The sequence below is a fragment of the Oncorhynchus masou genome, chromosome 4 (assembly GCF_036934945.1).
Source record: "Oncorhynchus masou masou isolate Uvic2021 chromosome 4, UVic_Omas_1.1, whole genome shotgun sequence".
Classification (NCBI taxonomy): Eukaryota; Metazoa; Chordata; class Actinopteri; order Salmoniformes; family Salmonidae; genus Oncorhynchus; species Oncorhynchus masou.
Window position 1 is genome coordinate 14493797 of NC_088215.1, and position 26323 is coordinate 14520119.

Sequence of the window (26323 nt, forward strand, 5' to 3'; positions counted from 1 at the left end):
GTTGGTGTGTGTGTACCTGTCTCTATCAGGAGAGTGGAGGTTGGTGTGTGTGTACCTGTCTCTATCAGGAGAGTGGAGGTTGGTGTGTGTATACCTGTCTTTATCAGGAGAGTGGAGGTTGGTGTGTGTGTGTACCTGTCTTTATCAGGAGAGTGGAGGTTGGTGTGTGTGTGCCTGTCTCTATCAGGAGAGTGCGTTGGTGTGTGTGTACCTGTCTCTATCAGGAGAGTGGAGGTTGGTGTGTGTGTACCTGTCTTTATCAGGAGAGTGGAGGTTGGTGTGTGTGTGTACCTGTCTTTATCAGGAGAGTGGAGGTTGGTGTTTGTGTGTACCTGTCTTTATCAGGAGAGTGGAGGTTGGTGTGTGTGTACCTGTCTTTATCAGGAGAGTGGAGGTTGGTGTGTGTGTGTACCTGTCTTTATCAGGAGAGTGGAGGTTGGTGTGTGTGTACCTGTCTTTATCAGGAGAGTGGATGCTGGTGTGTGTGTACCTGTCTTTATCAGGAGAGTGGAGGTTGGTGTGTGTGTACCTGTCTCTATCAGGAGAGTGGAGGTTGGTGTGTGTGTACCTGTCTCTATCAGGAGAGTGGAGGTTGGTGTGTGTGTACCTGTCTTTATCAGGAGAGTGGAGGTTGGTGTGTGTGTGTACCTGTCTCTATCAGAGAGTGGAGGTTGGTGTGTGTGTACCTGTCTTTATCAGGAGAGTGGAGGTTGGTGTGTGTGTGTACCTGTCTCTATCAGGAGAGTGGAGGTTGGTGTGTGTGTACCTGTCTTTATCAGGAGAGTGGAGGTTGGTGTGTGTGTGTACCTGTCTTTATCAGGAGAGTGGAGGTTGGTGTGTGTGTGTACCTGTCTTTATCAGGAGAGTGGAGGTTGGTGTGTGTGTGTACCTGTCTCTATCAGAGAGTGGAGGTTGGTGTGTGTGTACCTGTCTTTATCAGGAGAGTGGAGGTTGGTGTCAGGTCTGAGGCAGGTGGTGCTGGCACTCCTCACCCGGTCCAGACTGGGCTGCAGATCACTACAGTAGCACAGAGGGAAGAGAAGGAAGGGAAAAGAGGAAGAGAGGTGGGACGGAGTGAAAGGAAGCGTGCAAGACAGAGGGAAGGAATGGTAGAGTGAGAAAAAAAACAAAGCAAGAGAGAGAGAGTATCGAGGGAAATAAAGAGTCCAAGACAGAAGGAAGGAATTGCAAATAGAGGTGGGAGGGGGAAACGAGAAACAGAAAGAAAAGAAGGAACAAACATTAGATACAACTTGTAAACCTCCATTCATTACAATAGTGGTCCTTTGCGGCCATACTGTACAGTCAGTCCACCTGATGGGAAGGTTGGAGCGTTGCCATGGGAACTTGCTCTTGGTGGAAGAGGAGAGTGGACTGGGAGAGATTTGCATGAGCAGACATACTACAGCACAAATACTCTATCACACACACACAATCTCTTTCTCTCTCCCTTCTCTCTGGCAGGGAGCCTACTACAGTCGAGGACCTTGTCATTTCTCATGTCATGGTCTTTGTTGGAGCCATGGACGTCAACACAACACTGGAAAAGATGCTGTGTCCAACTGGCCCCAATGTATGCTATGGGTTGCAGTGTGCCAATAAGGACTTAGTTGTTTGCTGTTTAACACAGTCAACCCTGATGTATGTCCTGTGGTCTTCCACAAGTTGAGGTTAAGGATGAGCATTCGATCCCTCACGAAGGGATGGACGGTGGAGTGCAAAGGCAGGCCTGTTGGGCGGTGGGAGAGGATCACCCGTCGGGGTTGGGGGTGGAGAGGTGAAGTCTGTTGGGGGTGGAAGGGCAGAGAACGAAGGGAGCGAGTAGGGCGTCTGTCCGGGGTAATGGGTTTCTTACCTAACGGTGACCTCGTCAGTGAACCTGAGCACACGGTGCGTGAGAACGCTACGGGAGGCGGGACCGCCCCCTCCCTGATGCCCCCGGGGAGGCTTGCTCTTTAGGCATGCAGGGAGGGTGTTGCTACACGCGTGTGAATCCGTGGTAGATGGTATAGACGCATGCAAGAAAGGGAAAGAAAACCTAGATTTGACGTACATGCAAAGGAATGAGAGGCCAAATAATGAACCATGATAAAGACGTACAAGGAAACCCAACAGTGGCACTGAAGTCAACAAACAAACCATATAAAAACAGCAATGCAATACATATGTCAGATGGACATCCCTGGAGTTCGAGGCACGGAGGAGGAATATCCAGGCTTGACACCAGAATATCACATCTACTCCATCCTAATCCCCATTCTCACTATTTCCTCTCCCCAACTACTGTGTAGTGATGGGGGATTGTCTGATGGAGGCCCAAGACATAGACGACAACAGAGGACACGGTGAAAGTAGGGATGGGGGATTGTCCTGCCGCCCATTATATGTATGGAGATTAAATGTAATGCTGATTATATAAATCCATCTAAACAGATTTTAAGTTGCACGTGTCAAAGCATTATAGCATGGGGAAACCAAGCATGTAATATATCTACTGTGTATAGGACAGTACATAGGATTATAGTATTAAAATAGACAGTGAAGTACTACTATAGTACTACTGTAACAGATCTGGTACAGGGTATTCATATTATAATCAATAATAATTTGGTGGACGCTTATATTTGTCTAATTGGAAATGTGTTTTTTGCATATCCCAACTCCCCCTGAGACACCCTCGGAGAGTGGTACCACATCGAATCAGAAAAGCTCTGTTAGGAGTCGGGGTGGGGAATCAATTACGTTGAGAGAACGTTGATACAACATCATAAGCCACAAAATGCCAACGATAAGTTGAGTTCAGGTTTTGGGGAAGAGAAAAGGGAAAGAGAGCAGGGTTTTCTTATTCTACTCTCTTACCTGTATATGTCCTTGTTTATACCATTGACTAATAGGGGCATTTTGGGTGGTAGTGTATTGCTGGACCGAGCTACGCCCCTGTGTAGTTATTTGAGTGTAGACCGTGCATTGATTGGGAGAAGAAAAACAGAAGAGGGGGAAAAAGCAATACAATTGTATAAATAAAACATCCAGGCAAAAATAACATTAATCTGCTATAGATAAAATGTTCAGACAAAAGTGTCATTCACCAAGAGAGATTTTCATACTATTCTGAGGTCAACAATACAGCTATTCTGTAATCTATTATCTGTTTGAAACCAACATAAACTCAATGTTTTCATGGTGTCATGGAGAGTGTGTGGTACTACGTTTAACCTCTCGGGTGAAAAAACATGTCTCTTTGTGTCTGGGAACGAATTCATCGATATTCTAAAACTAGATCAAGCTGAATGCATTACAAAGACGACTTTCACATTGTTTTCCTTCTACGCAGGTCGACAAAAAGCCAACATTGATGCAGCACATGGAATAGGAACACATCGCATGAAACAAAAACATTGCCAAGTGATACATAACATACACTTTCTTTATCACAACCATAGACTGTAGTATCACGGACCGAGTTAACATGGCGCTGTTGACATTGAATGACAATGCAAAGAATGATGGGTAATACAATAGAAGAAAGATGGTGGGTGGGGACGATAACAGTAACGTCTCTGGCTTTTTGGTTGTTGTTGTTTTTGTTTACCTGTTTGTGTGCAGGCACTCGGCACTCCCGCCTCGGATAGACCTGTGCATCTCGAGGACCTCACTGTGATTGCCATGGCGATGGGTGAACCGAACAACCAGTCAAAAACAACAACGTAAGAGGATGGTCAAATCAGACAAAGCCGCTCATGAGAAATGAATGAGAAGAAATCATGAAATCATAATTTTGATTCAGTATCAATAATAATAAATATGATATTAACCTTTTAGTAAGAGACTTTTGCATTAGACTGTTAGTCGTATTAGTGATTATTAGTATAGAACAGTACTAACGTAGCCTGCTATTCCACTTGTCCTTGGAGTATCCGACACTTTCAACCTCAAATTAAAAGCTGGTGGTCAACCTCTTTGAAATAATTGGGCATAAAGGAATACTGTACACCAAAGTATGAGATACACCATAGTATGTCCGTATTGTACACAAACACTGGAACTTCACTGCATAACCTGCGCACACTCTCTCCCTGCCATACTACACTCTCTCCCTGCCATACTACACTCTCTCCCTGCCATACTACACTCTCTCCCTGCCATACTACACTCTCTCCCTGCCATACTACACTCTCTCCCTGCCATACTACACTCTCTCCCTGCCATACTACACTCTCTCCCTGCCATACTACACTCTCTCCCTGCCATACTACACTCTCTCCCTGCCATACTACACTCTCTCCCTGCCATACTACACTCTCTCCCTGCCATACTATTCTCAGACCGGCTGTAATCTTAAACTCCCTGATACCTACAGCGTCTAACGTCTAACCTCCTCCCTAATAAACAAAGGCCACCAGCCACCACAATCTGGGTGATGTTACCTGTCCTCGGAGTACTCGTAGTCCGAGTCCCCGGAGCGGTGCTCCCCGTGGGAGTCATGGTAACGAGAGGGGGAGCAGGAGTGGTGGCGGCTCTGATGGATCTCATCCAGACTCCTGATGGGGTAGGACATAGAGAGGAGTGTTACTGAGGTTTTGGTTACTGAGTGTTACTGTGATAACATTTCGCTAATAACGTTGGTTTTGTCATAGGGTGGACATAAAAGGTAATTGATTTGAGTCATAAGAGTGTGCTGAAGAGTCATCCCGTGGGTATGAATGAATGTGAATAATAGTGAAGACATGAAAACCTAGAAATAGCACATATGGAATCACGTAATAACCAAAAAAGTGTAAAACAAATCAAAATATATTTAAATTTTAGATTCTTCAAAGTAGCCACCCTTTGCCTTGATGACAGCTTTGCACACTCTTGGCATTCTCTCAACCAGCTTCATCAGGGAATGCTTTTCCAACAGTCTTGACGGAGTTCCCACATATGCTGAGCACTTGTTGGCTGCTTTTTCTTCACTCTGTGGTCCAACTCATCCCAAACCATCTCAATTGGGTTGAGGTTGGGTGATTGTGGAGGCCAGGTCATCTGATGCAGCATTCTATCACTCTCCTTCTTGGTCAAATAGCCCTTACATAGCCTGGAGGTGTGTTGGGTCATTGTCCTGTTGAGAAACAAATGACAGTCCTACTAAGCGCAAACCAGATGGGATGGCGTATCGCTGTAGAATGCTGTGGTAGCCATGCAGGTTAAGTGTGCCTTGAATTCTAAATAAATCATTGACAGTGTCACCAGCAAAGCACCCCCAAACCATCACACCTCCTCCTCCATTCACGTGGGAACCAAACAAGCGGCGATCATCCATTCACCTACCCTGTGTCTCACAAAAACACGGCGTTTGGAACCAAAAATCTGATATTTGGACTCATCAGACCAAATTACAGATTTCCATCTGTCTAATGTCCATTGCTCGTGTTTCTTGGCCCAAGCAAGTCCCTTCTTCTTATTGGTGTCCTTAAGTAGTGGATTCTTTGCAGCAATTCGACCATGAAGCCCTGATCCACGCAGTCTCCTCTGAACAGTTGATGTTGAGATGTTTCCGTTACTTGAACTCTGTGAAGCATTTATTTGAGCTGCAATTTCTGCGGCTGGTAACTGTAATGAACTTATCCTCTGCAGCAGAGGTATCTCTGGGCCTTCCTTTCCTGTGGCAGTCCTCATGAGAGACAGTTAACTGTAATGAACTTATCCTCTGCAGCAGAGGTATCTCTGGGCCTTCCTTTCCTGTGGCAGTCCTCATGAGAGACAGTTAACTGTAATGAACTTATCCTCTGCAGCAGAGGTATCTCTGGGCCTTCCTTTCCTGTGGCAGTCCTCATGAGAGACAGTTAACTGTAATGAACTTATCCTCTGCAGCAGAGGTATCTCTGGGCCTTCCTTTCCCGTGGCAGTCCTCATGAGAGACAGTTAACTGTAATGAACTTATCCTCTGCAGCAGAGGTATCTCTGGGCCTTCCTTTCCTGTGGCAGTCCTCATGAGAAACAGTTAACTGTAATGAACTTATCCTCTGCAGCAGAGGTATCTCTGGGCCTTCCTTTCCTGTGGCAGTCCTCATGAGAAACAGTTAACTGTAATGAACTTATCCTCTGCAGCAGAGGTATCTCTGGGCCTTCCTTTCCTGTGGCAGTCCTCATGAGAAACAGTTAACTGTAATGAACTTATCCTCTGCAGCAGAGGTATCTCTGGGCCTTCCTTTCCTGTGGCAGTCCTCATGAGAGCCAGTTTCAGCATAACGCTTGATGGTTTTTTCCGGATTGAATGACCTTCATGTCTTAAAGTAATGATGAACTCTCGTTTCTCTTTGCTTATTTGAGCTGTTCTTGCCATAAGATGGACTTGGAATTTTACCAAATAGGGCTATTTTCTGTATACCACCCCTATCTTGTCACAACACAATTGATTGGCTCAAACGCATTTGGAAGGAAAGAAATTCCACAACATAACTTTTAACAAGGCACACCTGTTAATTGAAATGGATTCCAGGTGATTACCTCATTAAGCTGGTTGAGAGAATGCCAAGAGTGTGTAAAGCTGTCATCAAGGCAAAGGGTGGCTACTTTGAAGAATATCAAATGTAAAATATATTTTGATTTGTTTAACACTTTTTTAGTTACTACATGATTCCAGATGTGTTATTTCATAGTTTTGAAGTCTTCACTATTATTCTACAATGTAGAAAATGGTATAAAGAAAAACCCTTGAATGAGTAGCTGTGTCCAAACTGGTACTGTATATATACAGTGCATTGCAAAAGTATTCACCCCCTTGGCATTTTTCCTATTTTGTTGCATTACAACCTGTAATTTAAATGTATTTTTATTTGGATTTCATGCAATGGACATTCACAAAATAGTCCAAATTGGTGAAGTTAAAAAAATATCTTGTTTCAAAAAATTTGAAAAAAATTTTAAACAGAAAAGTGGTGCATGCATATTTATTCACCCCTTTGCTATGAAGCCTCTAAATAAGATCTGGTGCAACCAATACCTTCAGAAGTCACATAATTATTTAAATAAAGTCCACCTGTGTGCAATCTAAGTGTCACATGATCCGTCATATGTGCCCAGTATATATACACCTGTTTTGAAAGGCCCCAGAGTCTGCAACACCACTAACCAAGGGGCACCACCAAGCAAGCGGCACCATGAAGACCAAGGAGCTCTCCAAACAGGTAAGGGACAAGGTTGTGGAGAAGTACAGATCAGGGTTGGCTTATAAAAAAATATCCGAAACTTTGAACATCCCACGGAGCACCATTAAATATATTATTAAAAAATGGAAAGAATATGGCACCACAACAATCCTGCCAAAAGAGAGGAAGAAGGTACTCTGGTCAGATGAGACTAAAATGTAGCTTTTTGGCCATGGAGGGAAATGCTATATGTGGCACAAACCCAATACCTCCCATCACCCCGAGAACACCATCCTCACAGTGAAGCCTGCTGTGGGGATGTTTTTCATCGGCAGGGACTGGGAAACTGGTCAGAATTGAAGGAATGATGGATAGCGCTAAATACAGGGAAATTCTTGAGGGAAACCTGTTTCAGTCTTCCAGAAATATGAGACTGGGACGGAGGTTCACCTTCCAGTAGGACAATGACCCTAAGCATACTGCTAAAGCAACACTTGCGGGGTTTAATTAAGAATGAAGTAGTCATAGCCCAGACCTCAATCCAATTGAGAATCTGTGGTATGACTTAAAGATTGCTGTACACCAGCAGGAACCCATCCATCTTGAAGGAGCTGGAGCAGTTTTGCCTTGAAGAATGGGCAAAAATCCCAGTGGCTAGATGTGCCAAGCTTATAGAGACATATCCCAAGGCCTGCAGCTGTAATTGCTGCAAAAGGTGGCTCTACAAAGCATTGACTTTGGGGGGGGTGAATAGTTATACATGCTCAAGTCTTCTGTTTTCTGTTTGTTTCACAATAAAAAATGTTTTGCATCTTCAAAGTGGTAGACATGTTGTGTAAATCAAATGATACAACCCCCCCCCCCCCAAAAAAAAAACAAATTTAATTCCAGGTTTTTAGGCAACAAAATAGGAAAAATTTCAAGGCGGGTGAATACTTTCACAAGGCTCTGTATAGAGATAGAGAGAGGAAAAGAGAACGCGAGAAAAAGAGGGAGAGATTGAGCGAGAGAGAGAGAGAGAAAGAAAGAGAGAGCGAGAGAGAGAGAAAGAGAGAGTGAGAGAGAGAGAAAGAGAGAAGAGAGAAAGAGTGAGAGAGAGAGTAAGAGAGAGAGAGAGAGAGAGAGAGAGAGAGAGAGAGAGAGAAAAAGAAAGAAAGAAAGAAGAATGCAGATGTGTGTGGGTGTAGTCTCATCGAGAACCAGGCAGCGTGACAACAATGTGATTCCGATGTATGGCTGCATAGTTTAGGTATAACTGTGTGATACAGAAACTGCAGCTACCTCTGCATGGGGACGTGTGCAGGGCGGGAGCGGGCCCTTGTTATGTCCTCGCGGTGAGGGGACACAGATCTGGAGCGGTGCTGGGCCAGTCTCTGCTGCTCTGGGACAGTCAGGGTGCTGTTCCTCTCCCTCTCCCTCGAGTTACGCTCTGCACCTACACACATACGGAGGAGGAATCAGCAGTCGTAGCATGTTACCTGCTGACAAAATGTGTCAGTGTTGAGCTCCGCCACTCAACATTCACTACGACTTCAGGTGATCGCTTGGTTCCCCCAAAACCACAGAGATCATGCTGGTGCTCAGCTTCTATTAATACAGTCGCCCATAGCAGCTCTAGTCTAATCAAACCCATGCCACGTGAGGGGGCTGAGAGGACAAATGATACAGACTGCAAACTGTTGCACATCAGAGTGGGATATTTTACACTGGAAGATTTCTGGTTGCATTGGATAGTTACACCAGGTATTGAGCTAACTTGTGTACCGGACAGTTTCTGCATTCCACAAAGTTACACCATTGCCAGTTTGCAACGGCATCTTGGCTAAAGGCAGAAACTGACTGGCACTCAGGCTAAGTTAGCCCTGTACCCTTTTTGAAATAGCCGAGCCAGAACGGCACAGTTCGTGTTGGCCCTATGGTGTGAATCAGGCACGGGTCTATACACCGTATCCTTATCTTGTGCGGAGTCACTACTACTTCAGGCTCTACTACCAGACATGCAGGTGACAGCGTCAGTGGAATGGACAGCGACATCACGGCTCTATAGCTCCATGCACTCAGTGCTCCCAGTGGATCTACAAGCTGCATTACTACAGTCCGGCAGAGGAGGAGAAAGGATGTGTACAGTATTCTGGCAGAACACATTCCATAATAGAATTGTAGTGGTACCATAGTGTTGTTGTAGTATGCGTTGGTATTACAAAGGGCTGGTAGAAGTGCCCCTGCCTGTTTTAAATCACAGTTAAATCCAAAGTGTGGGGTAAAACTGGGAACCAATTACATTTTTTACCCCCCGATGTGAAACATCTCTGAGGTTATCAGTTGGGATCAAATGAAGTAGCCCATGGTTAGATAGGCCAGATAGGTTGGGGTATGAGGGGAGCTGTAAAGTGGTCGCACCTCTCTCCTCCAGTGCTGGACTCTCACTACTTGAAGCTGGGTAACAGTAACCATGCCCCCCCCCCACCCACCTTCAGATACTACCGCTATACCTGTATCATCAAACTCTGTGTCAATGATGCGATGGGACCCTGCACAACGGTGGACAGACACGCACACACACACACACAACGTAGGGTTACACACACACAGTAGGGTAGAGGGTTTACACGCAGTAGGGTAGAGAGTTTACACACAGAAGGGTTGAGAATTTCCATGGCAGTTGCGATCGATCTCACACACACAGGAGACAAGTTCATAGGAAGTTCATCTTGGCATACTGTAGCAGGGAGAATCTATATGCCGAGGTCAGTGTCAATACATCACACACACACGCACGCACACACACACACATAATGTATATACTGTCCACACACACACACACACACACACACACACACATAATGTATATACTGTCCACACACACACACATAATGTATATACTGTCCACACACACACACACATAATGTATATACTGTCCACACACAAACGCACACACGCATGCATGCAAGCACACACACTCTCGCGCTCTCACGCACGCACGCACACACACACACACACACACTTACTCTGTAGTTTCTTGCTGGGGCTGTCGTGAGAGGCGTGTCTGCGCGGGAGGTAAGGGGATGGCTGGGGCAGAGGTAGAGAAGACACGTCGTGGGTCTGGAGTTTATACCAGTGAGGGACGTCGTCCAGCAGGGCAGTCTCCAGCTCTATCAGGATCTAGGAGTGAGAGGGAAGAGAGGGAAGAAGGAGGAGAGAAAGTCAGAGACATACAGAACAAGACAACAAGTCAACATAGAGGACATGATGGCGTCCATCTGTGGTTCTCTGTGCATGTTTGAGTTTGCAAGTGTGTGCGGATACGTGCAAATGAATGTGTGTGAGTTTTTTTCTGTGTATACTGTATGTTTATGAAGCGTTTCACTTCAAAACGCTTCATATTCATTTTCACAAATGTTGGTAAATGAGCTTTAATTGTTTAAAGAAATGATCAAGGAGATCTTATCCAGAATGACTTACAGTGAGTGCATTTACCGTGAGATAGCCAGGTAAGACAACCACACATCGCAGTCAAATATACAGGACACGAACATTCCATTCCAGCTGACCAATGGGTATATAGCATTTTGCAAAACAGCAAAACATTCATACACATCTCTATGAAATAAAAATCTGAAAACAGTAATAATTTACACACAAATTAAGATATAATTCACATGTACTATAAACAGTGTGTGTGTGTCTGTGTGTGTGTGTGTGTGTGTGTGTGTGTGTGTGTGTGTATCTTACCTCTCCCAGGAAGTCACTCTCCTCCTCCTGTATTCTAGGTTGGTCCCAGACAGTGATCTCCAGCATGCGTTCTCTGAAGTCCCTGCGGTGGACGTGGGAGTACAGGAACGTCTGGTTCCACTTGGGCCCAGCGCTCTTCTTTACCGTCTTGGTCCTGCGCTTGCTCTTATCACTGGGAACATGACAGGGGAGAAGGCAGAGGAATGTTAGGAGAGGGGAGACGAACCTTAGAAGGAGAGTCAACGGAAGTCAGCGAGTCATGTATGTATCTGTCACATACTGTGCCCATATAAGGGTCTGTGTACTATGAGGATGGTGAAATATAACAGTAAACTACATAGACAGGAAGCAAATCAGAAGAGAACGTGTTGACAGTGTGTTCAAAGTATATTGGTTACTGTTATATAAAAAAACAGTCAGTTTATGTACAATGTTGAACCCCTGTACTGGTAATATGCTTCAGTAATTACTGTGTGTTTACACAGGTATAAGACCAACTTCATGTTAACCCTAGTAATATGAGACCGGTTTACCTTCGGTCAGGGAGGAAGTACATCTTGACGTAGGGGTTCCTGGGTCGCCCATCCGGTCGGGGGGGCAGGTCTATGGCTTGAAGGACGTTGACGTTCAGTTGATGGCCCACTTTGTCATACCACAGCTTTACCTAGGAACAACATCATGGGATTAGATGAATGTGACTGAATGAATCTGGTTAGAGTAGACCATTGGTTGTGGATTACACAGGACATTGTGAAAAGTGCAATATAGGCCATCTATCAATCTGTCTGGTTGTTTGTTTGTACATCTGTCCATCCATCCACACATCCATGTATCCAGCCTCCCCAGTACCGTCCCGTGTAGATCCAGTATAGTCCAGTACAGTACAGTACAGTCCGGTATAGTCCAGTACAGTCCAGTACAGATCCAGTATAGTCCAGTACAGTACAGTACAGTCCGGTATAGTCCAGTACAGTCCAGTACAGATCCAGTATAGTCCAGTACAGTACAGTACAGTCAGGTATAGTCCAGTACAGTCCAGTACAGATCCAGTATAGTCCAGTACAGTACAGTACAGTCAGGTATAGTCCAGTACAGTCCAGTACAGATCCAGTATAGTCCAGTACAGTACAGTACAGTCCGGTATAGTCCCGTTTAGATTCAGTATAGTCCAGTATAGTCCAGTATAGTCCATTACAGTCCATTACAGTCCAGTATAGTCCAGTATAGTCCATTACAGTCCAGTATTGTCCAGTATAGTCCAGTATAGTCCATTACAGTCCAGTATTGTCCAGTATAGTCCAGTATAGTCCATTACAGTCCAGTATAGTCCAGTACCGTCCAGTATAGTCCATTACAGTCCAGTATAGTCCAGTATAGTCCATTACAGTCCATTACAGTCCATTACAGTCCAGTATAGTCCATTATAGTCCATTATAGTCCAGTATAGTCCAGTATAGTCCATTACAGTCCATTACAGTCCATTACAGTCCCGTATAGTCCAGTATAGTCCATTACAGTCCATTACAGTCCAGTATAGTCCAGTATAGTCCATTACAGTCCATTAAAGTCCATTACAGTCCAGTATAGTCCAGTATAGTCCAGTATAGTCCATTACAGTCCATTGGAGTCCAGTATAGTCCATTACAGTCCAGTATAGTCCAGTATAGTCCAGTAATTGTCCAGTATAGTCCAGTATAGTCCAGTATAGTCCAGTAGAGTCCATTATAGTCCAGTATTGTCCAGTATAGTCCAGTATAGTCCATTACAGTCCAGTATAGTCCAGTATAGTCCATTACAGTCCATTACAGTCCAGTGTAGTCCATTACAGTCCATTACAGTCCATTACAGTCCATTACAGTCCAGTATAGTCCAGTATAGTCAATTACAGTCCAGTATTATCCAGTATAGTCCAGTATAGTCCAGTATAGTCCAGTATAGTCCATTACAGTCCAGTATAGTCCTGTATAGTCCAGTATAGTCCAGTACAGTCCAGTACAGTCCAGTACAGTCCAGTACAGTCCATTATAGTCCAGTATAGTCCAGTATAGTCCATTACAGTCCATTACAGTCCAGTATAGTCCAGTACCATCCAGTATAGTCCATTACAGTCCATTACAGTCCAGTATAGTCCAGTATAGTCCATTACAGTCCATTACAGTCCATTACAGTCCAGTATAGTCCATTATAGTCCAGTATAGTCCAGTACCGTCCAGTATAGTCCAGTATAGTCCATTACAGTCCAGTATAGTCCAGTATAGTCCAGTATAGTCCATTACAGTCCATTACAGTCCAGTATAGTCCGTTACAGTCCATTACAGTCCAGTATAGTCCATTACAGTCCATTACAGTCCAGTACTGTCCATTATAGTCCAGTATAGTCCAGTATAGTCCATTACAGTCCATTACAGTCCAGTATAGTCCATTACAGTCCAGTATTGTCCAGTATAGTCCAGTATAGTCCATTACAGTCCAGTATAGTCCAGTATCGTCCAGTAGAGTCCATTATAGTTCAGTAATTGTCCAGTATAATCCAGTATAGTCCATTACAGTCCAGTAATTGTCCATTATAGTCCAGTAATTGTCCAGTATATTCCAGTAGAGTCCATTATAGTCCAGTAATTGTCCAGTATAGTCCAGTACAGTCCAGTAGAGTCCATTATAGTCCAGTAATTGTCCAGTATTGTCCAGTAGAGTCCACTATAGTCCAGTAATTGTACAGTATTGTCCAGTATAGTCCATTATAGTCCAGTAATTGTCCAGTATTGTCCAGTATAGTCCATTACAGTCCAGGAATTGTCCAGTATAGTCCATTACAGTCCAGTAATTGTCCAGTAGAGTCCATTATAGTCCAGTAATTGTCCAGTGTAGTCCAGTATAGTCCATTACAGTCCAGTATAGTCCAGTATAGTCCATTACAGTCCCGTATTGTCCAGTATAGTCCAGTATAGTCCAGTATAGTCCAATATAGTCCAGTATTGTCCAGTATAGTCCAGTATAGTCCAGTATAGTCCAGTATAGTCCATTAGAGTCCAGTATTGTCCAGTATAGTCCAGTATAGTCCAGTATAGTCCATTACAGTCCAGTAATTGTCCAGTATAGTCCAGTATAGTCCAGTATAGTCCATTACAGTCCAGTAATTGTCCAGTATAGTCCAGTATAGTCCATTACAGTCCAGTAATTGTCCAGTAGAGTCCATTATAGTCCAGTAATTGTCCAGTATAGTCCAGTAGAGTACATTATAGTCCAGTAATTGTCCAGTATAGTTCAGTAGAGTCCATTATAGTCCAGTAATTGTCCAGTATAGTCCAGTATAGTCCATTACAGTCCAGTATAGTCCATTACAGTCCATTATAGTCCAGTATAGTCCATTACAGTCCAGTAATTGTCCAGTATAGTCCATTACAGTTCAGTACAGTCCATTATAGTCCAGTAATTGTACAGTATAGTCCAGTATAGTCCATTATAGTCCAGTAATTGTCCAGTATAGTTAAGTATAGTCCTGAATAGTCCATTATAGTCCAGTAATTGTCCAGTATAGTCCAGTAATTGTCCAGTATAGTCCAGTAATTGTCCAGTATGGTCCAGTATAGTCCAGTAATTGTACAGTATAGTCCAGTATAGTCCAGTAATTGTCCAGTAGTAGTCCAGTAATAGTCCAGTATAGTCCAGTAGTAGTCCAGTATAGTCCAGTGTAGTCCAGTAATAGTCCAGTATAGTCCAGTATAGTCCAGTATAGTCCAGTATAGTCCAGTAGTAGCCCAGTATAGTCCAGTATAGTCCAGTAATGGTCCAGTATAGTCCAGTATAGTCCAGTATAGCCCAGTATAGTCCAGTGTAGACCCAGCATATATCCAGTACTCACAGAGAGCTGTCCAGGCAGGATGACGGGGAGGGCTCTGAGGGTAGCAGGGCTGGTGGGGGACATGACCGATATGGAGGGACGCTCCATCTTCTGAGACTCAAAGGAACTGGAGCCCGCTGACAGGGGACAGAACCAGGATGTGAAAGACTCAAACAACTCGGTGGGTAGACAGTACTGTATATTAACACCAATTAACTATGCCGTATTGTTCATCAAGTAAAACCAAAGCTTTGTTGACACTTACTCGATTCTAAAGGAGGATGTGATGTTTCTGGAATTCTTGGTATGTCTCTGTAAGATGGGAGGAAGATTACATCAAACGTCTGCACAGACCTCTGCAATAGCCACTGACCAACAGCCATCACCAATCCCCATTTGATACAGAGTGCCAGCACATACAATACCTCAATTATATGTTTGTTTGTATCGAAAAGGAAAAACACAGACACGTACACAAACTGGGTGTTGGGTTAGAGAGCGGTAGTTCATACCCACGCGGGGGAGAGACGTATGGGTTGAGAGAAGAGAGGGAACTTGCCTTATAAGGGTTTCTCTAAGGTCTAGGATGTTAGGGGTTACATCGGGGTGAGGCCTCAGGGAAGGACTACCGTACAACATAGTGGTCACTATGTCCACAATACGTATGTACTTACTGATACGCTCTATACACCTTTCTCAAGAAGTTATTGGAAAGGATGCGGTGGATAGATCTTTTAGGTAAAGAAGACAATGGCCGTCAACATTTCACTTCAAAATTAGAAATAGTCAGCAAAGGGCACATAAAAGACGCAATATAGTAATAAGAGTCCAAATTGGCCACACAGTGCAAAATAGTCACAATAGTTGCAGTGTATCGCACAACGATTCCAAAATGGGAATTTAGCATTTCACACAGGAAGTCAGTCTTACCCAATCGGCCTTGAGACAACTATTTCCACTTGAGGCTCCGCCTTGGATTCCAGAATGATGTTGTACACTTCCTTCTTGGTTGCTCCCGGCAACGACTTCCCATTCCACTGCAGTACCTCATCACCTAGAAAACAGGAAACAAGATGGCCGACATTAAAACAGCTGATTCATGGGTAAGCATGGAGCCTAGGTTAAAGATAACAAAGATTAAGACAATGTAATAATTCCATGCAGAAGTGTTAGAAAATAAACAAAATCATTGGACCAGAGCCGGAGTGAAAATGACTAGAAGTGAATGTTACCAGGTACAGAAAGTTCACCATCAAAGTGGAAAATAAACACAATCGTCGTGTACTCCGCAAACTAAAGCAGAATTGTTTTACTGTCATTCTATTAATTTAAATGTTCTTCAAATGATCTACAGCCACTTTATTGCTTGATGTTCCGACCACTGGCAACGTTTTCAAAACTAATTCTGTAGAATCAGCAACAGCGCTGGTCAAATGAATGTGTTTGTTTTCTAACACCGGCGCATGGAATTATTATGTTGTCTTAACCTCTATTTTTTCAACCTAGCCTGGCTATTTACTGAACAACCTCTGTTCACAACACCAACGGTGTTCAGGTAGAAATGGTAGATTTTCGCAGGCTCAAAAAGAACACACAGACAATCTCACAGAGCCCCCAGACTGACGACACTTCTCCACCAGATAACCCTGAAGTTCTGAACGTTATTTCCACGCTGCTTACCAGCTCGTAGGTGGCCAACAATGTCCGCCAGACTTCCTTTTTTGACTTTGGTGATGAAGGCCCCCAGTCTCCCTGTCTCTGTCATCTTCCCACCCACAACCTAGAAGGGGAACAGATCACGGGCTGTTCAGACACAAGACCAAGAGCTCAGTACATAGAGATAACAGTATAATTAAAACACTGCCCCTTGTGTTCAGTGCCAGTATCACCAAATATCCTGGGAAGGTACAAGGTCAGTATGAAGGTATCTGAATACTGTCCCAGCCCAGTACAAATCTACAGCATGTCCCCATAGTTTCCTTCATTATATACTCCTGTGGATAGTACACGAGCATCACTTACATTTCAGTCATTTAGCAGACACTTATCCAGATCAACTTACAGGAGCAATTAGGGTTAAGTGCCTTGCGCCAGGGCACATCAACAGATTTTTTTCCCCACACCTAGTTGGTTCGAGGATTCAAGCCAGCAACCTTCCGGTTACTGGCCCAACGCTCTTAGCCGCGAGGCGACCTAATGTGGAGGTCAGACGTTAGAGACCCGGGTGGCCTCGGTACACGGGGATACACAGTGGCTAGTGTGGTAGTTTTCCCAGACTTCCTTTATCATACACATCCTTTGACAATACACCGTCACACATCTGAGCCTGGGTGCTCTGGTGTCCTGCACCCAACGGTCTCAGTACACAATATACAGCGGTTAATGTGGTAACACTGTAGTGATTGAAAAGGGATGCCGCTAGTGATTCCCTCTTACCTTTAACCCTAGTAAGGAGCCTGCCTCGCGGGGCATGGCCGACCTTTTGCTCAGAGTGATGCGTCCGATTAAGTGGTCGCCCTCCTTGGACGGCTGCCATGTCACTGGATGCTGTAGAGGGGGAGATTTAATTCCATCAGACAGAGAGAGAGGCAAAGAGGGAGAGACGGAGAGGGGGGTGTGGTAGAGAGGGGATATAGGTAGCGACAGAGAGGGAGAGGAGCGAGGGTAAGAAAGGTGAAACAAGTTAGGGAGAGAAAGAGAAAGACAGAGAGTCTCTTCCCTTGTGAGGACAACTCTCCCATCCAGGCAAACTAGGAGGGACTTGCCCATCCACAATAAACACATACAATATCAATTTACACTCCAAGCAATTATGTCTCAACTGGACTGTCTATGACGTTGTAAGAATCTATATTTAGTCATGAATGGTGGGTAGAGTACGCCCACACACTTACTCAGACACTGCGGGGAATGAAACTAATAGGGCAGAATGTGTGTGTGTGTGTGTGTGTGTGTGTGTGTGTGTGTGCATGCATGTGTGTGTCTGCGTGTGCCTGTGTGTGCGTGTCCTAGGGTGGTGAGTCTGAGTTGAGTCAGCTTAAGGAAAACCTAAATCTGTCACTTTCTCCTGAAACTTACATGCCACATAGCAGGATCCAGAGGATGACAGTCCCAATCACCTGGAGAGAGAGAGGAGAGAGAGAGGAGAGAGAGAGAGGAGAGAGAGAGAGAGAGGAGAGAGAGAGAGAGAGAGAGGATAAACAGAAGGTGATGAAGAAGTTTAGAGATAGAGTGAAATGGACTCTATATGCAGAATTCTGGAAAGAATGATGTCTGTGTACAAAGTAAAACACCAAATAATGCATTCAGAGCAGAATTAGGCCGATACACGCTAATTATCCAAATTCAGAAAAGAACCACAACCATCTAAATGGAAGTGATTCCCAAACCTTCCATAACAAAGCCATCACCTACGGAAAAATGAACCTGGAGAAGACCCCTGGGGCTTTGTTCACAAACACAAACAGACCCCACAGAGCCCCAGGACAGAAACACTATTAGACCCAACCAAATCATGAGAAAACAAAAAGATAATTATTACACATAGGAAAGAATTTACAAAAAAACTGAGCAAACTAGAATGCTACTTGGCCCTATACAGAGAGTATACCATGGCAGAATACCTGACCACTGTGACTGACCCAAAATGAAGGAAATCTATGTACAGACTCAGTGAGTATAGCCTTGCTATTGCGAAATGCTGCCGAAGGCAGATCTGGCTCTCTAGAGAAGACAGGCTATGTGCACACTGCCCACAAAATGAGGTGGAAGCTGCACTTCCTAACCTCCTGCCAAATGTATGACCATATAAGAGACACATACTATATTTCCCTCAGATTTCACAGACCCACAAAGAATTTGAAAACAAATCCAATTTTTATCAACTCCCAAACCTATTGGGTGAAATACCAATGTGCCATCACAGCAGCAAGATTTGTGACCTGTTGCCACAAGAAAAGGGCAACCAGTTAAGAACAAACAAACTATATTTATGTTTATTTATTTTCCCTTTTGTACTTTAACTATTTGCACATCATTACAACACGGTATATGGACATAATATGACATTTGAAATGTCTTGATTCTTTTTGAACTTTTGTAGGTGAAACGTTTACTGTACATTGTTTATATTGTTTATTTCACATTTGTCTATTATCTATTTCACTTGCACATATGTTTCCCATGCCAATGAAGCCTGTTAATTGAAATTTAATTAAGAGAGAGGGAGAGAGAGAGAGAGAGACAGACAGATAAGATAAAACAGTAAGGTAGAGAGAGTTAGAAATGGAAAGAGAGAGAGAGAGAGAGAGAGAGAGAGAGAGAGCGAGAGAGAGAGACAGACAGACAGACAGACAGACAGACAGACAGACAGATAAGATAAAACAGTAAGATGGAGAGAGTTAGAAATGGAGAGAGAGAGAGAGAGAGAGAGAGAGAGAGAAAGAGAGAGAGAGAGAAAGAGAGAAAGAGAGAGAGAAAGAGAGAGAGAGAGAGAGAAAGAGAGAGAGAGAGAGAGAGAGAGAGAGAGAGACAGACAGACAGACAGACAGACAGACAGACAGACAGACAGATAAGATAAAACAGTAAGATGGAGAGAGTTAGAAATAGAGAGAGAGAGAGAGAGAGACAGACAGACAGACAGATAAGATAAAACAGTAAGATGGAGAGAGTTAGAAATGGAGAGAGAGAGAGAAAGAGAGAGAGAGAGAGAGAGAGAGAGAAAGAGAGAGAGAGAAAGAGAGAGAGAGAGAGAGAGAGAGAGAGAGAGAGAGAGAGAGAGAGAGAGAAAGAGAGAGAGAGAGAGAGAGAGAGAGAGAGAGAGAGGTTCAAGCTAAAACGAGAAAGTCTGTTTCAGTCTCCGTCAGACTGTCAACTCAACTCAAGTCAACTCAGTCCAACACACTAGGAGACACGGGGACAAACTGGGACCTTGTCTGTCTGTCGCCCAACTCTCATTACCAGCTATAGTGACAGATAGTGGCGAGACAGGGAGACTGGAGAATGGCCACACTTCAGTCCAGACCAGCTCTACCCATCGAACCAGTCCCACACGTCCTCCAAAGCCTCATACCTCCTTCAAGGCCTCATCCACCCGTTTAAGTCTTCAACAGAATGGCAGGATGAAATTAGATGGGGACGTTGGTGTGCGACTTTAGAAACAGGGACAAGCCCCTGAACCTACAGGTCCACAGCCAGCTTGGACACTGATCAGAGACGTGTGTTTGAAGAGACAAGGGAAAGTAAGTGGTCAGGAGAGGAGAGAGAGGAGGGAGGAAGTAGGGGTTAAAGTTGAGGGGTGCAACTCACCTGTTTGCAGATTCGGAAGTGAGAGCTAAAAAAAATGTGAAGCGCAATCTGAAATTTGAAAGTGCAATGGGGGAACTACTTCAAAACGTTCCTGCTGACTCCTCGATTCAGAGTGCTGACGGTTCCCTTTTCTGTTTTTAGCAGATGAATATTGGACATCAGATCACACGATCTGGAGAACTTCTTTTCTGGGTGCGAAACTAACAGGCTAATAATAATTGCCGATGAGGAATGTTTAGCTATTCAAAGTCAACGTCTCCTGTATGTACCTGTAAAATCTCCGGTCAAATGGCCACAGTTACAAAAACATAGAGAATATGGAGATGATCCACTCTCATCCTGAATCTAATTCTATTAACAGGGATAAATCTGGTCAATGTCAGAGGCTGATCCAGGTTCAGATTGAACTTGACCCTGACCCTGTGGTAAGGTCATATATCAATGCTGCAGGTTTTACACTAATCTGACAGGAATTAACAACCCTTCTGTGAATAATGTATTTATGAAGTATGTGATCCATAACAACGTATCACAGTGTTATTATATGCATTATACTGTATATTATAGTGCTCTATTCAATTCTGTGATTTAACCTGAAGGAGGTCATCAGGAGGTCATCAGGAGGGCATCACCGATGGATAGGCCTACACACACACACACACACACACGGTCTAAAAACACACTGAAGAATTATCATCAACACTAAAACGAACCTTAGGACTGATCCCCCCTGTCATTTCCTCGTACTATATTATCTTCCACTACTTGACACCTTTAAGGAAGCCAACCAATCAGACTGGCTGAATCTCCACTCCTTCCTTTAACTGTAAACAGTAAACTCTTAGCTCCTAGATCAATCCCAAAATATACTCTTAGCTCCTAAATCAATCCCAAATGCATTTTTTAAAATAGATTCTTAACTTCATAAAGGTGTCCTCCTTGGACTTTTATAAAGGCCCTAGTTAATTTAGCAAAATATATCCCTGCCTCGGGAGCGTATACCAACTGCTAACCTCCCAACAAGATATTAAACGACATGGCATTAACTTTTTACTATCTCATTTGACTGGTTTGATTACAACAGTAAAGCTGTCTCGCAGGTCTACTAAATAGCATGTAAAGTAGGTTTGGGGTGTATCTGTACCCTCACTTACAATTTGGAGTAGTTCAAGTGTTTCACTGTAAATAAAATAAAAAAAACATGCAACAACCCGAAAGTTGACCGAACTGTCTCGTTGTGAGGTTTTAGATTAACCAACCACATATCCATCTACACCATCAATCCTTTATCCCAAAAAGAACAGAAGGAATCCGTATTTACTGGACGTGCGTTGTCCTCGTGAACCCAGGCTTGTTCACGGCTGAGTTACACTTCACATAGCTACATTTAGCCTTTAGCCTGGTCCCGTCTCTGAATTTGTTTACCGCGGACAACATCAAATATAAATCCCATGCTGGATTGGGACTGGTGTACTCCTGAAGTAAACACGGCTAAACAATTGCTAGCTACGACAGCTAACTTTCTAACTAGTTCTCCCGCCGTTCGCCCCCATTAAACACCCTATTCCCATGTGTTAACCTAATCTGGTCATCTACTTTGGGATTGGGATTGGTATTGGGATTGGCCTGGAGCGACCAGTGGTGGAGGTTAGTGGTGAGGGAGATGAGTACACATCCTCCCTCGACACGCTAACCGCTAAAATAGCATAGCTTAATTTAGTCAAGAAGAGTGAATTGCAAAGCTGTTGCAGGCCGGCGTGAGCAAACGAGAGGCCAAAACTGAACATGCGGCCGGCCACAATGGTGACACCCAAACTCGATTATATCCTATCCGTTAACGGCAGGATGCAGCCGGTGTTTGGCGGGGAAGCTTTACTAGCCACTGACCTAATTCTGCCAAATCTGCTGGCCTAAATCACAGGACGTTTCCTAAATAAAAGAGAGCTGTCCTGTTCTGTTCCAGGACGGGAAGCAATAGGGTTTGGCTTCAGCGGTGTAGGTGAATGACAGTGTTGTACAGAGTCAAGGCCGTAGCACATTATAGGCAGGGAGATACAGTCCCCGTAAACTTTGAAATTCTTTATTTTGATGGAAACCTAGAGCAAAGAGATTTTGATAATAACAAAAAAGTTAAGAAAGAATATTGCATTAGTAGCGACACCCGACAGGTGACCATAAAACCATAAATTCTAACGAAAGTTTGATCATTCCACCAATGTCGAAATCTCTGACAATCTCTGACAATACTGAGACAAAACCAGCTAATATAGATGATTCGATCTGATAGAAAACTGAAGAATCAGACCTTTCTCGCTGACACTCTCCATACAGGTAGCCAAAACACCAACTCCACCCAGATTTGATCATTCTTCCAATGTTAAAATATCTGAATGCATTACCAATCATATTGACATGAGAAGAGCTAACAGAGAGAGAGAGAGCAGTAATCTGACCTTTCTCACTGACGCTCTCCATGTCCACGTCCTCACAGCTGGTGTACTCGGGCGTGGAGGCGCCCTCCTCCTCTGAGCTGCTGATAGACATCTGCCTTTTGTTGACGCCCCGTTTGCTCTTGTAGGGCCTGGGTGGGGGCGGCCGCAGCGACTCCGACTGGTCCGAGCTCTGGGAGTCCTTCCGCAGCAGGCTGTCCCCGGGCTTCTCCCTCCTAGCCTTGTGCATCATGGCTGCCTGGGAGTTGGGGTCCAGCTGGCTGGGGTGGGGTCCCTTAGGGGGGTCCCAGCCTGCTGGAGGGGGGGGTCCTTGGTGGGGGTGAGGAGCACCAGGATTGGGGCCCGTTCGTGAGCCACCACCAGATGGTTGAAGGGGTCCGTGGTTCTGGTTCTGTTTGAGGAGGGGAGAGCCTCCCTGGGGTCCCTGCCCCATTCCGCCACCCCCACCACCCCCACGGTCCTGTCCATGGAGTAGGCGCGGTGGTTCTCCAAGGATGCCTTGCGATCCGATTCTCCACCACCCCCACCGCCGCCCCTCCGGAGACGATTCTCAGGCACATCTCCCATGTTCCCTCCCCCTCCTCCCCCGCCCTCCAGCCCCACCTCATTGATGGCGTTGTTGCTGTGGCGCCGCTCGTGGCGCACCTTCGACACCTTGGCGTGCATGCGCATCTCCTGCTCCTCCTTCTGCGGCTTGACCGGGTAGCGCGCCAGGTTGGGGTCACTGCGGTAACGCGCCTGGAACTCCTCCTCCTGGCGCCGCTTGCGCTCCAGCTCATCCTCCTCCGGTGGGCGTCTCCGGAGGTCGGGGCGATTTCCTTGGTCGCCACCGCCAGGATAGTCATGGGAGCGGACCTTCTCCAGGTGCCGGCCGTCCCGCCAGTCTATGTCCCCAGGACCGCAGAACTCCTCCTGGGAGGCCACGGTTTGAAGCTTCCCTGGGGGTCCCCGGCCTCCTCTACCACGGCCCAGACCACCGGGCTTACCGTTCTGCTCATGGAGGGACAGAGGTCTTTTCCTGAAGAGAAGAGAAGGGTGACCATAATGGACTTTGATATAACATTACACACTTGTTGTTTTGTTAACATAATACCATGTTGTAACAAAAGAAATAAGCCTACTCAGATATACGGACAAATAATGATCAGTACCAGTTATTACTGGTTGAATGAAAACAATGATGATAAAGACAGGGAAATAATTCCAAATGGAGGAATATGTACAGAACTAAAATGAGATTATATTTCCACGGGAAAATGTTCCTACTGATGATTACCCTGGGTATGGATCATCCAACAACAGTGTGGAAGAGGGCCAGCATTTTGAGTGATGCATTCAGGCTGGACCGAAATGGACTCACCCATTAGACGCAAAACAAAATACATTAATCATGGACCTTTCAAGAATAAAACATGCAACCCAGCTTCTGCTTTGGCTATAAGCTTAGACAGCACTATTTATTTTTTTGATCCAGTGGGGATTAAATAATCAAGTGCTGCAACACACACCGAAAATGGGTCACTCCCAACATCAGAGGATTTGAGTTCCTGTCAAACAAATATGACCAATGTTGAACGAGACAAATGAGGCTGCATGTGTAAACTGACGGTGTCAACGAGACCCTGTTAGACAAAACAGATGCTGCAATAGCCTAATTCATCCAATCGCAACAAAGTCAAACATATTAAAGAGGACTGACTTGTACACGGCTCAAAATGTACCACAATAAAAAGAAAACTATATAAAAGCTACCATATTATATAAAAGAGGCCCAGGTCAATATACTCAATACCTCGACTGATACAGTCCCAAAATGTGTAGCATGTCAGCAATCAAGTTTTCAAAACAGAGGACTTTCAAAAAGCTAATTGTGCCTTGCCACATCATCATCATGATGCCAAATGCATCTTAGGAAGTAAAAACCAAATACCAAAAGATGCTTTTCGAGTGGATTATTCCTTTAAGTGTCTACAATCAAAGGGATTAAGGGGAGGTGATAATAGTAGAGTGGATGAGAGAAAGTATTGTACAAAGTGGCATTTACAACAATACTAAGTACTATCAGCAATCAAAACAGGCCCCGAGATAACCAATACAGTGACTCTGGTTTGAGAGTTAAAAGCAGGGGTTGTGAGAGGACAGGTGAAAGTGTTTGAGGGATTAGAGCGTTGGTGTCCACGATGTCCTACTTGTCTCGTGATGGTTCGCTCCGAGCGCGTGACGCCGGCATGGTGTCCAATGCTCCCTTGGCCGGTACCGTTGGCGGCTGATGCGTTCCGTCGGGCGCCGCCCCTGCGTTACCGCTGGGAGGGGGCGGGGCCTGGGACCTGGAGCGGAGTGGCTTCCTGTCCCCCCGTTGGGTGTCACCCCCCGTGGGCGGGGCGTTCAGGCCGCCATCCAGGCTCATCTGCCTCGCCCCCGGCCCTGAAAACCATTCTCCCGATTTGGTGAGGATCTCCTGTTGCTTACGGCACAGGTTGCATACCCACATTACCTACAGGGGTGAAGGAGGAGAGGAGGAGGCTAGTATTATATACATGTACAGTATGCAGTAGTAGCCTGTATCTATAGAGAGAAAGAGAGCATGGTCAATTCCATTTCCGATTCCTATTTTCACAATTGAAAAGCAAACCCTGAATTGACTGAATAGAAATGGAATTGACCCTAACATTGTCCCTTAGACAGATAATGTATAATACTATGCAATACCTCAATACTTCAGTCATCTAATTCTATTTCTATGAGGTTAGCATCAGAAGACTCGTGGGGTTGCAGATGTTGTCATATATCCATTGCAGTCCACTTTTTAAGGAACTGTCATCTCTAGTCCATGTGTTTCTTTCTCTCTTTCTTTCTCTCTCTCGGAGGACCTGAGCCCTAGGACCATGCCTCAGGACTACCTGACATGATAACTCCTTGCTGTCCCCAGTCCACCTGGCCGTGCTGCTGCTCCAGTTTCAACTGTTCTGCATGTGATTATTATTATTTGACCATTATTTGACCATTATTTGACCATGCTGGTCATTTATGAACATTTGAACATCTTGGCCATGTTCTGTTATAATCTCCACCCGGCACAGCCAGAAGAGGACTGGGCACCCCACACAGCCTGGTTCCTCTCTAGGTTTCTTCCTAGATTTTGGCCTTTCTAGGGAGTTTTTCCTAGCCACCGTGCTTCTACACCTGCATTGCTTGCTGTTTGGGGTTTTAGGCTGGGTTTCTGTACAGCACTTTGAGATATCAGCTGATGTACGAAGGGCTATATAAATTCATTTGATTTGATTTGATGTGCAAAATAGATTCAGTAGTGAGGCAGAGAAATGCTAGCTTAGCTTGGAGTATTTTTAGCTTGGAGTATTTTAGCTTGGAGTATTTTAGCTTGGAGTATTTTTGACAGACAACAGGTCATTGTTATACAGGCAAGGGAAGGGCAGGACTGGTGACAGAACTACAAACAGGCACAGACAGATAGAGGATCTTAGTAAGACACAAGAAAGTATTAGTCACAGCGTTATGTTCTTTCTCACGTTTTATTTTAGTCTCTATTTTAGTCTATTTTAGCTCATCATTGGTGATAGCTCATCTGTCAGGCAGGGGATCAATGTTTCTTAAAATACCGTAGTGCCCCCCCCCACGCCCCCCCCCCCATACTCTCCCCTCCCCACCTTCCTCCCCCCATGGTAGTAGGTACCAGGCACACCGGTTTGTGTCAAGAACTGCAACACGCTCAACAGTTTCCCGTGTGTATCAAGAATGGTCCACCACTCAAAGGACATCCAGCCAACTTGACACAACTGTGGGAGGCATTGGAGTCAACATGGACCAGCATCCCTGTGGAACACTTTTGACACCTTGGAGAGTCC

The 26323-nt window shown here is 44.8% G+C and overlaps 1 pseudogene; it reads right to left on the bottom strand.

The window, feature by feature from the left end:
* Nucleotides 1-26323, bottom strand: part of LOC135524228 (regulating synaptic membrane exocytosis protein 1-like) — a 104550-nt pseudogene that overhangs the window by 21417 nt on the left and 56810 nt on the right.